Here is an 11,938-nt window from a genome sequence, read left to right as displayed (position 1 = left end):
AAAAGGAAGAGCCAGGATTCACATTGACTCTGAAGCCCAGGCTCTGGGGAAAATATGATATTTATAAACCATGCCTTCAAACTGGTTCACTCCAGTTCGAACCCCTGCTGAGAATTTGCGTTTCCACTCCCAGATATACTGAATCAGGATCTACAGTTTAATAAGATCGTAGGTGATTCTTATGTATAATAAATTTTGAGACCCACTGCTCTACTAGTGGTTCTCAGAATTGGTCCCTAACCAGCAGCATTAGCATTGCCTGGGAACTTGTTAGAAATGCAAATTCTCAGCAAAAATGTGAACAGGAAGGAACCATTTCGAAGCTCTGTTATAAACAAGAATAAAAATATCTTCCATAAAAACACCCTTCTGCTATTAATCTCTCTGAAAGGATAAGTGTTGAGACTTTTCTAATAATTTGTTATAACTGCTCCAGGTTCTAGGAGCCCTGGTGGCACAGTGGTTAAGAGCTCAGCTGCTAACCAAAAGGTAGGTGGTTCGAATATACCAGCGGCTCCTTGGAACCCCTATGGGGCAGTTCTACTCTGTCCTGTAGGGTCATTATGAGTCGGAATCGACTCGACGGCAATCGTTTTTTTTTGGCTCCAGGCTCTTGGCTCCATGAGCAGAAAGCCTTACGCTGTCTCCTTTTGACAGTTCTTCCTGCGAAACCAAGCCACCTAGCCAACCCACCAACACAAAGCCAATTACTCCTACACATTCCTGCTGATTACTCCAAGTTACAAGTTATTCAAGTGCTTTTGGGGGCAGAGGGAGTGAGTGGTAGGGTCAGGGTGAGTGTTAGTCAGGGCCCCCTCTAAAAACCAAACCAGCAGCCACTGAGTCTCTTCTGACTCATGGGAACCAGTACTCCATAGGGTTTTCAAGGTTGTGGACTTTGGAAGCAGATTGCCAAGCCTTTCTTCCAGGCTCCTCTTGGTGGGTTTGAACCACCAGCCTTTCAGTTAGTAGTCAACCGCTTTAACTGTATGACCCAGGGACTCCAGGTAGGGCCAGTCAGCCATAAAATATCCACTTTCCACAATATTCTTCTCTTGGGCTGAAGACTGTTTTTGGCCACCCAGAGTTGAGTCCTTGAGCAGAGTAGAGAGACTTTTTTCTTCTTTGTGACCCCAAAAGATGCTTGATTGCATGCTGTAGTGCTGAAGGGAGACTGGACTGGGTAGATAAGTAGTTAATTTTGACTCTCCTCTGTGGTCTGGGTACAGGATGATTGATTCGCCTCCCTTGATTATGGAGACTTCCTCTTCACACACATGGATGCCCACTGAACCTGTCAGAGGCCACTTGTCAAGTAAAATGAGGCACTTGAAAACAACTAAATGAACAACCTCCCTCTTTTTAAAATTTTAATCAATTCTTTCATTTTGATTTTGCTCTTGGTAGGTGACTTAGGATGTTAAATGCACACCTTTTCTCTATTATGCCCTCTTACCTGCTCATGGTGGCTTTTACCTCCTTCTTGTGGAGCACAATCAATATTCTGTTATTCTCTGTCATTTGGATGTTACTTTGTGGAAACCGTAGTTTAGGGGGGAAAAAAAATGTCAGGAGCTCTGCTGTCTACACAAATCAACAACAAGGAGAAACAAGAAGTGGATTACTACCAAAATCCTTTTTGTTCTAAATTGTAATCAACTATATTGGATGCGAGGTTTGTCCATTTTAAATTTAATAATGGGTTTTGGTACTCTTGGTTCTATAAAAAGGGCATTTATAAATATTAATATGGAATACCAGGGAAAGAACAATACATAACAATAATGAGAATCACAAAATCCCATCACATTTGACACTGTCATATCACCAGCTTAAGGCTTAGCAGGTTAACCTTAGAGTTAAAAATACGGCTTCATGATTAAAAAAAAAAAAAAAAATCTCAGAATAAAAAAGCTCCTTGTTGCATTATATATTTATATATTCCTTTTGGCTTCCTTATTTTTCTTCAGGTTATGGAATCACTGCTTCGATTACCATTTTTGGGGAGAGTGGGCTTAGAGGAAGGTGGTGAGTTGACTTATCTGCATTCTTACCTCCCCTAGTCGTACTGAGCTTGGCTTTTGTCTAATTCTAACCCCTGACACTCCTTGAGTCAAAGGCCTCATGACTAATATCCCCATGTTAGCTGGGGTTCTTTATCCACCCAAAGCTTCATTTTGAATGATAAAGTTACCCAAGGTGTCAGTTTTCACCAGTATTTCTAAATACATCTAGTAAAAATGCAGCAATTTCATAGAAAATCCAAGCTATTGAGATCTAATCACTGCTTAAGCTGAGGCTTTATTCAAATCTGGATCACCAATATGGCTTAAGATGTAAATGAAGTGCAGGGAGAAAGAAAGCAAGAAAACCTCCGAGGGCCTTTCTCTCTGCTATTTGATGCCCAGCTCCTTATCAGCCAGTTAATGCAGCTCAAGTTCAGTAGCAGCATCAGTTCAACAGCTCCAACAGCTGTCCTCCTCCAGCCTTAGCCACACAAAACATACTTGCCGGAGCCTTACTATGGAACGGAAAAAAAAGGTCAAAATAGACAGGCTTTGCCAAATAAATCCCAAAGATCCATTCTAATTTCCAACTCAGGATCTTTTAAGTTGTCCTGGATGCTCTTTTTGATACGTTGATCCACATGTAGTTTCATTAAAACTTTGTGACTTGGTATTTTTCAACCTGATAGCTTCGCTAAACTAGTTGTCAAAGTATTCGCTAAGCCGCTCTGCATAAAACCACTTTGCTGTCATGGTGGCTTCTAATATCACCCAAACGCAGGCAGCGGCAGTTCTGGCAATGCACCTGATCTACATGCATTCCATCTGAGCTCAGGAATTACTTTGCTTTTGCTTTTACTGGATGTCTTAGGAGGAAGAGGTGCTGTCCTCCACAGCCCCCTTCCCAAGCCCTCCTGAAACCTAATGCTAAATTATCTACTACCCTGTATTTGTTCTGGAAGCAATCTACACAGAACACGACTTTTATCTGCTAAGGTTTCCAACTGGGATTAACAGATGCTAAAACATTTGGGGAGGAGGGAGAAAGGGAGGGACCTGCAGGAGAGAAAAGAATTAAAATTAAGGTCTCTTCCAACAATGGCCTGGCAAATACAGAGGAGATTCAGATGAAGCTTAAAAAAGCAAGAGGTTTCTCAGAGGGGCACACCAAGAACCTGGCTTTACTGACATGAATTTAAAAATGGTCAAAGAAAAAAAGAAAAGCCACTCTGGGCTCTTGGGTCCCCTGAAAATTACTTCCGGGCTGGCTAGGTCTCCATCACCGATTAGTGCCCCCTAGGCTTCCCTCCGCCCCAAGGTCTGACAGAAGCCTTTCTTTCTTTATCAGTTGCTGTGGTCAGTGTACATTACTGCAGTCAACAAAACTATTGGCAAAGGGTTTCAAAAGAGGTAGAGATCATTTTTCTAGGGGAAAAAGGGATTAAACTAAAATAAATAAACCAGCACAGCAGAATAACAGATTCCTAGCCCCGGCTGAGCACGTGGTTGTCCTGTGTTCAGGTAACACAGTATCCCCCAAAGCACAACCCAACACCCCAGGTGGACGGGCTTCCTCAGCAATCACTTGCTGGGATAGAGGGGGAGCCCAGTCCTCACTTTGGCTGATGGAGCCTTCCTCAGTGAGCTCTTTCTCAGGCTGTGGGAAACAGAGGCCAAGACCAGATGCCAGGCCTGCATTTACACTTATCAACAGTCCAGCTTTGCAATCAAATACACCCGGGTTGGAAACCTGACTCTAACCGTGTGACCTTGGGTAACTTCTGTGATTCCCAGTTTCTTCCTCTATAAAATGGAGATGATAACAATACCCGCTTCTAGAGGATTAGATGAGATAATTTACGTGAAGCATCTAGCCTGGTGCCTGGTACCTGTTTGATGCTTAATCCATGACAGCTAATATGACACTGTTGTTGAACAGTGACTTGACAAGGACTGAAGACTGGGCTGAGCGTGACTCTTCACTGGGTCTACTGACTGAAGCAAACCACATCCTGTAGCATAAACCTCCATCTTTGTTAGTGTTGTTGAGACTCCATACGCTTCCTACTATAACCAAAATGGAATCCCTGGGTGGCACAAATGGTTAAGATGCTCAGCTGCTAACTGAAAGGTTGGAGGTTTGAGGTACCACAGAAGAAAAGCCTAGTGATCTATGGCAGAAAAACCAGCCAAGAACCTTACGGAGCACAGTTGACACACATGGGGTTGCCATGAGTTGGAGTCAACTCTGTGGCAATTGGTTGGTTTTAACCAGAATGACCTGGATTCTCCCCATTACCTGGGAATCAAAGATATTAATTCTAAATTCTACCTACTCCCTATCCCTTCACCAGATTGTATGTTGTAGAAACATAGGCCAACCATGAGTAAGCTGCGGTCCCCAGGAATATTGGGAGAAGGTGAACAGACCTTTGGAAGAACTCTTTGGAACAGCACATGGGCTCTGCTGGGGGCTGAAGCGCTTCCTGCCTCGCCCTCTCTCATCTTCATATGGCCCTTTCCAAGACGGCTGTGCTGTTGCTAGCTTGCCCACCCGGAGACATTTATGGAACATGCTCAGGTTTCTTTCTGCATTGGAATGCTGTAACCTCTGGGAACCTGGTTCAGAAAAGTGGAGCCTGGTGATGAGAAGTTGGTGGGTAAAATGGCCAGAGGGGTGGAAGAGGAATCAGCCACAGGGTGAGTCTGCTGTAATCCAGAAGAATCTGGCTTTGAGGTGTGGTCTCAGGCTTCCAGATCAGTGTGCTGGCCAACTTTCTGATGCATGAGGAATGGTTTAGTCACCTCCTTGTTGATGGCATCAAACAGTTCCTGACAGCCTGGGGTGCTGGGAGAAGCCTCCTTCAAAGAGGAGGGTGGTGTGGAAAGAGCACTGGGCCGGGCAGGGGTGTGGGGACTTCAGGGACTCCTGTCCTTGCTTTGTCACAGAATCACTGTTTGACTTCACCTCTCTGAACCCCAGTATCCACATCTCTAAAATGAGACGGTTGATACCATTAACAGGGATTATCTCTGAAGGTTCAGAGTACAGGGAGGATTTTCACTTGCCTCTTTAGACACCTCTACTTGTTTAACATTTTTTTTCTTTAAACAACACACTCATATGACTTTTACAATATAAAATTTTCACTAAAAATACAACAAAGGTAAAAGACTAGGACTAGGTCCCTGTAAGATCCAGAGATGATGGTGAGTAAGCACCTCAGAGATGGCTAGCATAGGAAGAAGCTTCTGAACTCTTATCCTGACCAAGACAAGATAGGGGCTGGAATATTAGGCATTAAGATGTTGTTAGCTACTGTTGACTCGACTTCACCTTATGGTGGCTATTGTGCCAGTCCATGTCACTGAGGGTCTGGTATGCCCTCATTGACCCTCTATTTCACTAGACACGATGTCCTCCTCTAGCGATTGATTCCTCCTGATGACACGCCCAAAGCAGGTGAGTCAGACAGTGTTCTGTTGTGACCCATAAGGTTTTCAGTGGCTAATTTTCGAAAGTAGATCACTAGGCCTTTCTTCCTAGTCTGTCTTAGTCTGGAAGCTCTGCTGAAACCTGTCTACCATGATGAGCCTGCTGGGATTTGAAATACCAGTGATGTAGTTTCCAGCATCACGGCAACACACAAGCCGCTGAAGTACATCAAACTGACAGGTCGTGGGCCACCAAGATAACCAGATGAGAGTGGGTCTGTTAAACCCAGTCTCACTGAGACCTTCTTCTCACAAGTTGGATAATCACATGATCAAATAGGTTTTCTCCCCTAGGCCTGCTGGTCCTTGCAAACACTTCCTGGCACCCTGAAATGGGATCCTTGGGGGAAGGGGAGCAATGGGGCTGGAAGCCACTCTGCAGTCTCTCTTGGCTCAGAGAATGACTTTACTGCTCAGGGTAGGTGCATAGGATGGTCTTTTAAAGCGAGGGTTCATTTGTACTCTGCAAAGAGTGGTACTACCTCCTAGCAGCTTCAGTCTATACTCAGAGGCCATGGGTCTAATGTCCCTTTTTTAGCGAAGACTATCTTGCTGGGAACTCCCACCCTTCTCTCCACTTAATGCTCATGTCCTCTCACCAACATAAAAAATGAATAAAGGACTTGAACAGACATTTCTCCAAAGAAGACGTAAACCAAAAAACCAAACCAGTTGCCATTGATGTGGGAGCAGATTGTCAGGCCCTTCTCCTGCAGCACCGCTGCATGGGTTGAAACTGCCAAGCTTTAGGCTAGTCGTCAAGTACTTAATTATTTGTGCCACCCAGGGATTCCTAAAGAAGCTATTCAAATGGCCGACAAGCACAGGAAAAGATGCTCAACATCATTAGTCATTAGGGAATGCAAATCAAAACTACAGTGAGATACCACCTCATACTCACTAGGATGACTATTATCAGAAAAATAGACAATAACAAGTGTTGGTGAGGATGTGGAGAAATTGAAGCCCTAGTGCACTGCTAGTGGGAACATAAAATGGTGCAACTGCTATGGAAAACAGTTTGGTGGTTTCAAAAGTTAGATATAGAATTACCATGTAACCCAGCAATTCCACTCTTAGGTATTTACCCAAGGAACTTGAAAGCAAGGACTTAGACAGAGATGTGTTCATTCACCAATGTTCATTACAAGACTATTCAAAATAGCCAAAATGTAGACACAACCCATCTGTCCATCAACAGATGAATGGATAAATAAAATGTGGTATATTCATACAATGGAATATCATTCAGCCGTAAAGAGAAATGAAGTTCGGATACATGCTAGAGTGTGGACAAACCTTGAAAATACTATGCTGAGTGAAACAAATCAGATACAAAAAGACAATTATTGTACGTTCCCACTTGGATGAAATATCTAGAATAGGCAAATACAGGCGAAAGTACGTTAGTGATTACCAGAGACTGGGAGGAGGGGGAATGAGAGTTATTGCCAAAGGGCACTGAGTTTCTGTTTGAGGTGATGTAAAACTTCAAAAATGGATAGTGGTGATGGTAGCACAACATAGATGTAATGAATGTCACTGAATTGTACAGTTAAAAATGGTTAAAATGGCCAAAAAAAAAAAAAGGTTAAGATCAGACTGCCTATCAGAAGTAATTGGGTGGTTTGTGTTAATAGCACAGATTCCAGAGCCCCAACCCAGGAGGTTCTGGTTCAGTAGGTCTGGGGTGGGATCCAGAAACCTGCATTTTATTATAAAGCACCCCAGGTGTCTCATGCCATGAGGCCTATGCAGTGACATTCACTAGGAGGACATGTTACCAGATGGCTCCTTTAGGTCTTCCCAGGTACAGTAGTCCAAGCCTGAGAACAGTCACCCATGGAAAGCCATCTAGACAGGTGAACCTAAACATTAAACCCAACCAGCCAAGGCTGGGTGGTTAGTGATGGGAGCTCCACATGGGGCTGCTGATGTTTTGATAGTAGCAAGTGGGCCTCTCCCCTGTTCCACCCACAACGCACCACTTCCTCCCCCTCCTCTGCCATCTCCACCCAACGACAACGCAAGCATGCATAAATAAACCTTGTAAAGCAAGGAAAGCTCTGCATGAAGCCTTCTTGGCTTTGGGAGAATTCAGTCCAATTTGCCACCAATATCAAGGCTTGCTTTTGATTATGTTGATGATAAAGACTGTAAACAAACAGTTTTCTCTAGTAATTAATTCCCTTCGAAGTACTCCAAGGATCTTTAATTACGCAGTTTGAAAAGCAGCAGTTAACCTGATTGGGCTGATGGGCCTGCGCACTCCTCCCTCTGCCCACCTGAACGAAATATTTTCTTGTTTTCCTTGCTTCACACACCTAAGATGGGCCTGCAGTAAATCCTGTCAACTAAATGCCTGATAAAAGTGCTCTGATGTCAGGTATAAAGAATGCCACCTACAGCTTAATGTCTGGAAAAAAAATACTGAGCGTTGCCGACAATGAAGGTTTTTGTCTTCTTAATGCCCTGTATGCAATCGAGTGGAAATGCTACTTCCATCTGTAATCTACAAATGAAATTAAAGTTGTTGAAAGACACAGGGTAAACCAGAAGCCTTTGTTTCTTTGTGGGACAGGAAGAATTTAAACCACTAAATGTTTTAGCAGATTTACTAAATTTCCAATTAAATCATGACATCTATGATTGGAGTGCTCTGAGAGGTCTCTTTTCATTCTGTCTCTGTCTCTCATTCTCTCCACAAACATACTGTGTAAGCAAGCCAAACTCCTATGCACCCCAACATATATATAGCCTCACGCTATTTGACCTGTGAGGAAGTTAGGGTGCAGAGACGGGTGTATAAGATTGACAATGAATAATGTGGGCTCAGCAGGTCTTGGGCAGGGCCTAGGCCAGCTTTCGGGAGACTACAATTTGTCCCACGTGGAGGGTTCCTAGGCCCCCAGCCAGTTGAGGCAGCCTGGCTGGAGTGGTAAGGCCCTGGGAGCCCGGGCTGGGTAGGAAGTCCAATCTGCTATACAAGAGCACCCTCTGCCAGTTGGCACGGAGGGCTGGCTAGAGGGGCCTGTGGCCCAGAGTCGGGAAGGGCACGGGACCCTGCATACAAAGCCAGTGGGGCTGGGGACCAGGCAGGAGCGAGATTCTATCTGCAACAAAGAGAGCGAACACTTACCTCCGGAACAATAGCCAGTGCAGGCAGGGGCGATGCTGATTTTCCAAGGGCTCTCTACTTTAATCCTCCCCACCAAATCCAGCCACTAGGAGCCTGAATGGTCCTCCAGACCCCCATTCAGTAGAAAATGACGGGTGATTTTTGCCCTTGTCTCCTGAGATCTCCGGTGAGCACCACTGCTATGGCTGACATGTGTTTGTAAAGATAAAGCACCAGGCTACTTTGGGGCCCTCCCAGGCTATTACAAAGAGCAAGTGGTGCCAACTTGGGCTCTGCATGGCTTTTTAGAATTGAGCTGTTACAGTTTTTTTTTTTTTTTAAATACTCACCTCTTTCCGAAAAGGATTTGAAGTAACTTACAATAAAAGGCAAACACAATAAGGTCATTCAACTAAAACTAGAAAAAAGCAAAGCCATGGAAAGGAGGAAGAAGCAAGCACTGATAATGAGATGTGACATAGTTACGGTGATTTAGCATTAGATTAGACCCTGAGCTTCCTGGCAGCCAGGGCAAAAAAGAATACCCAATTAGATAGTCCATACAGCCTACTAGAAGGAAGCAGAAGAGTTCTCCGACAGGGATATGCCTTTGCCTAATATTGTTTCTTTTAGGATATTTTGTATACAGAATTCTGAAAACATCATAAAACGTATTTGACAGTCTTTTTATGTAGCAAATACAGAAGATATTCTGATATAGTTATTTCTATAATCCTTGGCACTTGCTAAGGGCATAACATCAAATCACAACAATGGTAAATCTTAATGGAAGATAATAACCTGGGGATCGGGTGGGGAGCAGCTAGATGAATGTGATTCAGATTTCACTGTGTGGGTGTTTCATTTGTTCACTGATGTATTAGACATTTATCAAGAACCTGGTAAATGTCAAGTTCTGGGTATGGAGGAAGGAACAGTGAACAAGACAAGCAAAGACCTGATCTTGATACTAAGACAGAATTTAGCACCACCAGTGCGGCAGGTGTATAGCAGACAAGCATCCTGTGACTTAGTTGCCAAATAAGGACAGGTGGAGCCGAGAAGATGGTTTCAGATGTAAGCCTCAAATACCCCAACTCAAACTACCTGACACAATAAAGCAGTGTGGTTGGGTTGATTCAGCAGCTCAGCAATGCTTTCTCTATGCTCTGCCGCCCTCACTATTGGCTTGATCCTTGAGCTAGTAGCTATGTGGCCACAGCAGGTCCAGGAATCACAGAGACAAGGACAACCTTCAGAACAGGGCAAGAGACCATTTCCTCCTGTGGCTTTCTTTTAGGATGGAGGAAAAAATTTCCAGCCTCTGTCTCTGCCCCATCCAGAAGACTTCCCTTTTTGTCTCATTGGCCATAATTGGCCTGTGTTTATTCTAGAACCAGTCTTGGTAAGTTGTAAAGCATTGCCCTTAGGCCCCTAGGAGGAGGAAGGGTGAAGAATGAATTGGCGGGTCCCTTGCATCCCATCTCCCCATGAGTAGTTAACTTTCCTGCAATGTGCATTGCAGTATCCAGCCTCTCTGCAGCGCTGGGAAAGCCAGAGCACCGTGGGAGCCATCCGGCCAGTGGCAGTGCAGCCACGCATCCTTGCACACAGTGTCATGCGTGAGGCTGCTGGGTCTGCCGCGGTGGTGGCAGCAGCCATGACCTGCTCCACCACCTGGTAACAGTCAAGGACTGCTTTGGCCAGGATAGCACACAAACTGACTTCAGTACCTGCAGAGCTCAACCCGAAGGCTGTGTAACTTCCTCTGTGTTTTTCATAAAACACAGAGAAATACACTGTTTAAGAACAGGGGAAGGAAGGGAAAACAGGTTTGAAGAGCAACTCTGCCTAGTCCTATGATATGTGTATAATAATAGCAGTGGATTTTGAATAACCACTTACTGTAACCCCAAAACCCATTGCCGTTGAGTAGATTCTGACTCATAGTGGCCCTATGGGGCAGAGTAGAACTGCCCCACAGAGTTTCCAGGGAGCGTCTGCTGGATTCGAACTGCCAGGCTTTTGGTTAGCAGCCACTTACTACAGGGTCACTATACTGATGGCATAGCTTCCAGCATCACAGCAACACACAAGCCCCCACAGAAGTCCAAGCTGCACTGAATGCATTGGTGAAAAACAAGGCCCTGGGAATTGATGGAATACCAATTGAAGTGTTTCAACAAATGGATGCAGCACTGGAAGTGCTCACTTGTCTGTGCCAAGAAATTTGGAAGACGGCTACCTGACCAACCAACTGGAAGAGATGCATATTTATCCCTATTCCCAAGACAGGTGATCCAACCAAATGTGGAAATTATATAACAATATCATTAATGTCACATGCAAGCAAAATTTTGCTGAAGATCATTCAGAAGCGGCTGCAGCAGTGTATTGACAGAGAACTGCCAGAAATTCAAGCCTCATGTAGAAGAGGACATGGAACCAAGGATATCATTGCTGATGTCAGATGGATCCTGGCTGAAAGCAGAGCATACCAGAAGGATGTTTACCTGTGTTTTATTGACTATACTAAGGCATTTGACTGTGTGGATCATAACAAATTATGGGTAACGTTGCAAAGAATGAGAATTACGATATACTTTTTTGTGCTCATGAGGAATCTGTACCTAGATCAAGAGGCAGCTGTTTGAATAGAACAAGGGGATACTGCATTGTTTAAAGTCAGGAAAGGTGTGCATCAGGGTTGTATCCTTTCACCATCCCTATTCAATCGGTATGCTGAGCAAAAAATCCAAGACGTTGAACTATATGAAGAAAAATGGGGCATCGGGGTTAGAGGAAGACTCATTAACAGCCTGTTTATGCAGATGACACAACCTTGCTTGCTGAAAGTGAAGAGGACTTGAAGCACTTACTGATGAGGATCAAAGGCCACAGCCTTTAATACGGATTACACCTCAACATAAAAGAAAAATCTTCACAACTGGACCAACAAGCAACATCATGATAAACGGAGAAACGACTGAGGTTGTCAAGGATTTCATTTCACTTGGATCCTCAATCAACACCCATGGAAGCAGCAGTCCAGAAATCAAAAGATGCATTGCACTGGGCAAATCTGCTCCAAAAGACCTCTTTAAAGTGTTAAAAAGCAAAGATGTCACCTTGAGGACTAAGGAGCCCCTAACCCAAGCCATGGTGTTTTCAGTTGCCTCATATGCATGTGAAAGCTGGACAATGAATAAAGAAGACTGAAGAAGAACTGATGCCTTTGAATTGTGGTGTTGGTGAAGAATATTGAATATACCGTTGAGTGCCAGAAGGACAAACAAATCTGTCTTGGAAGAAGTACAAC

This window comes from Loxodonta africana, chromosome 10, assembly GCF_030014295.1.
Source record: "Loxodonta africana isolate mLoxAfr1 chromosome 10, mLoxAfr1.hap2, whole genome shotgun sequence".
NCBI classification, from domain to species: Eukaryota; Metazoa; Chordata; class Mammalia; order Proboscidea; family Elephantidae; genus Loxodonta; species Loxodonta africana.
The sequence above is the reverse complement of the archived record's forward strand: the minus strand, read 5'-3'. Positions refer to the sequence as shown.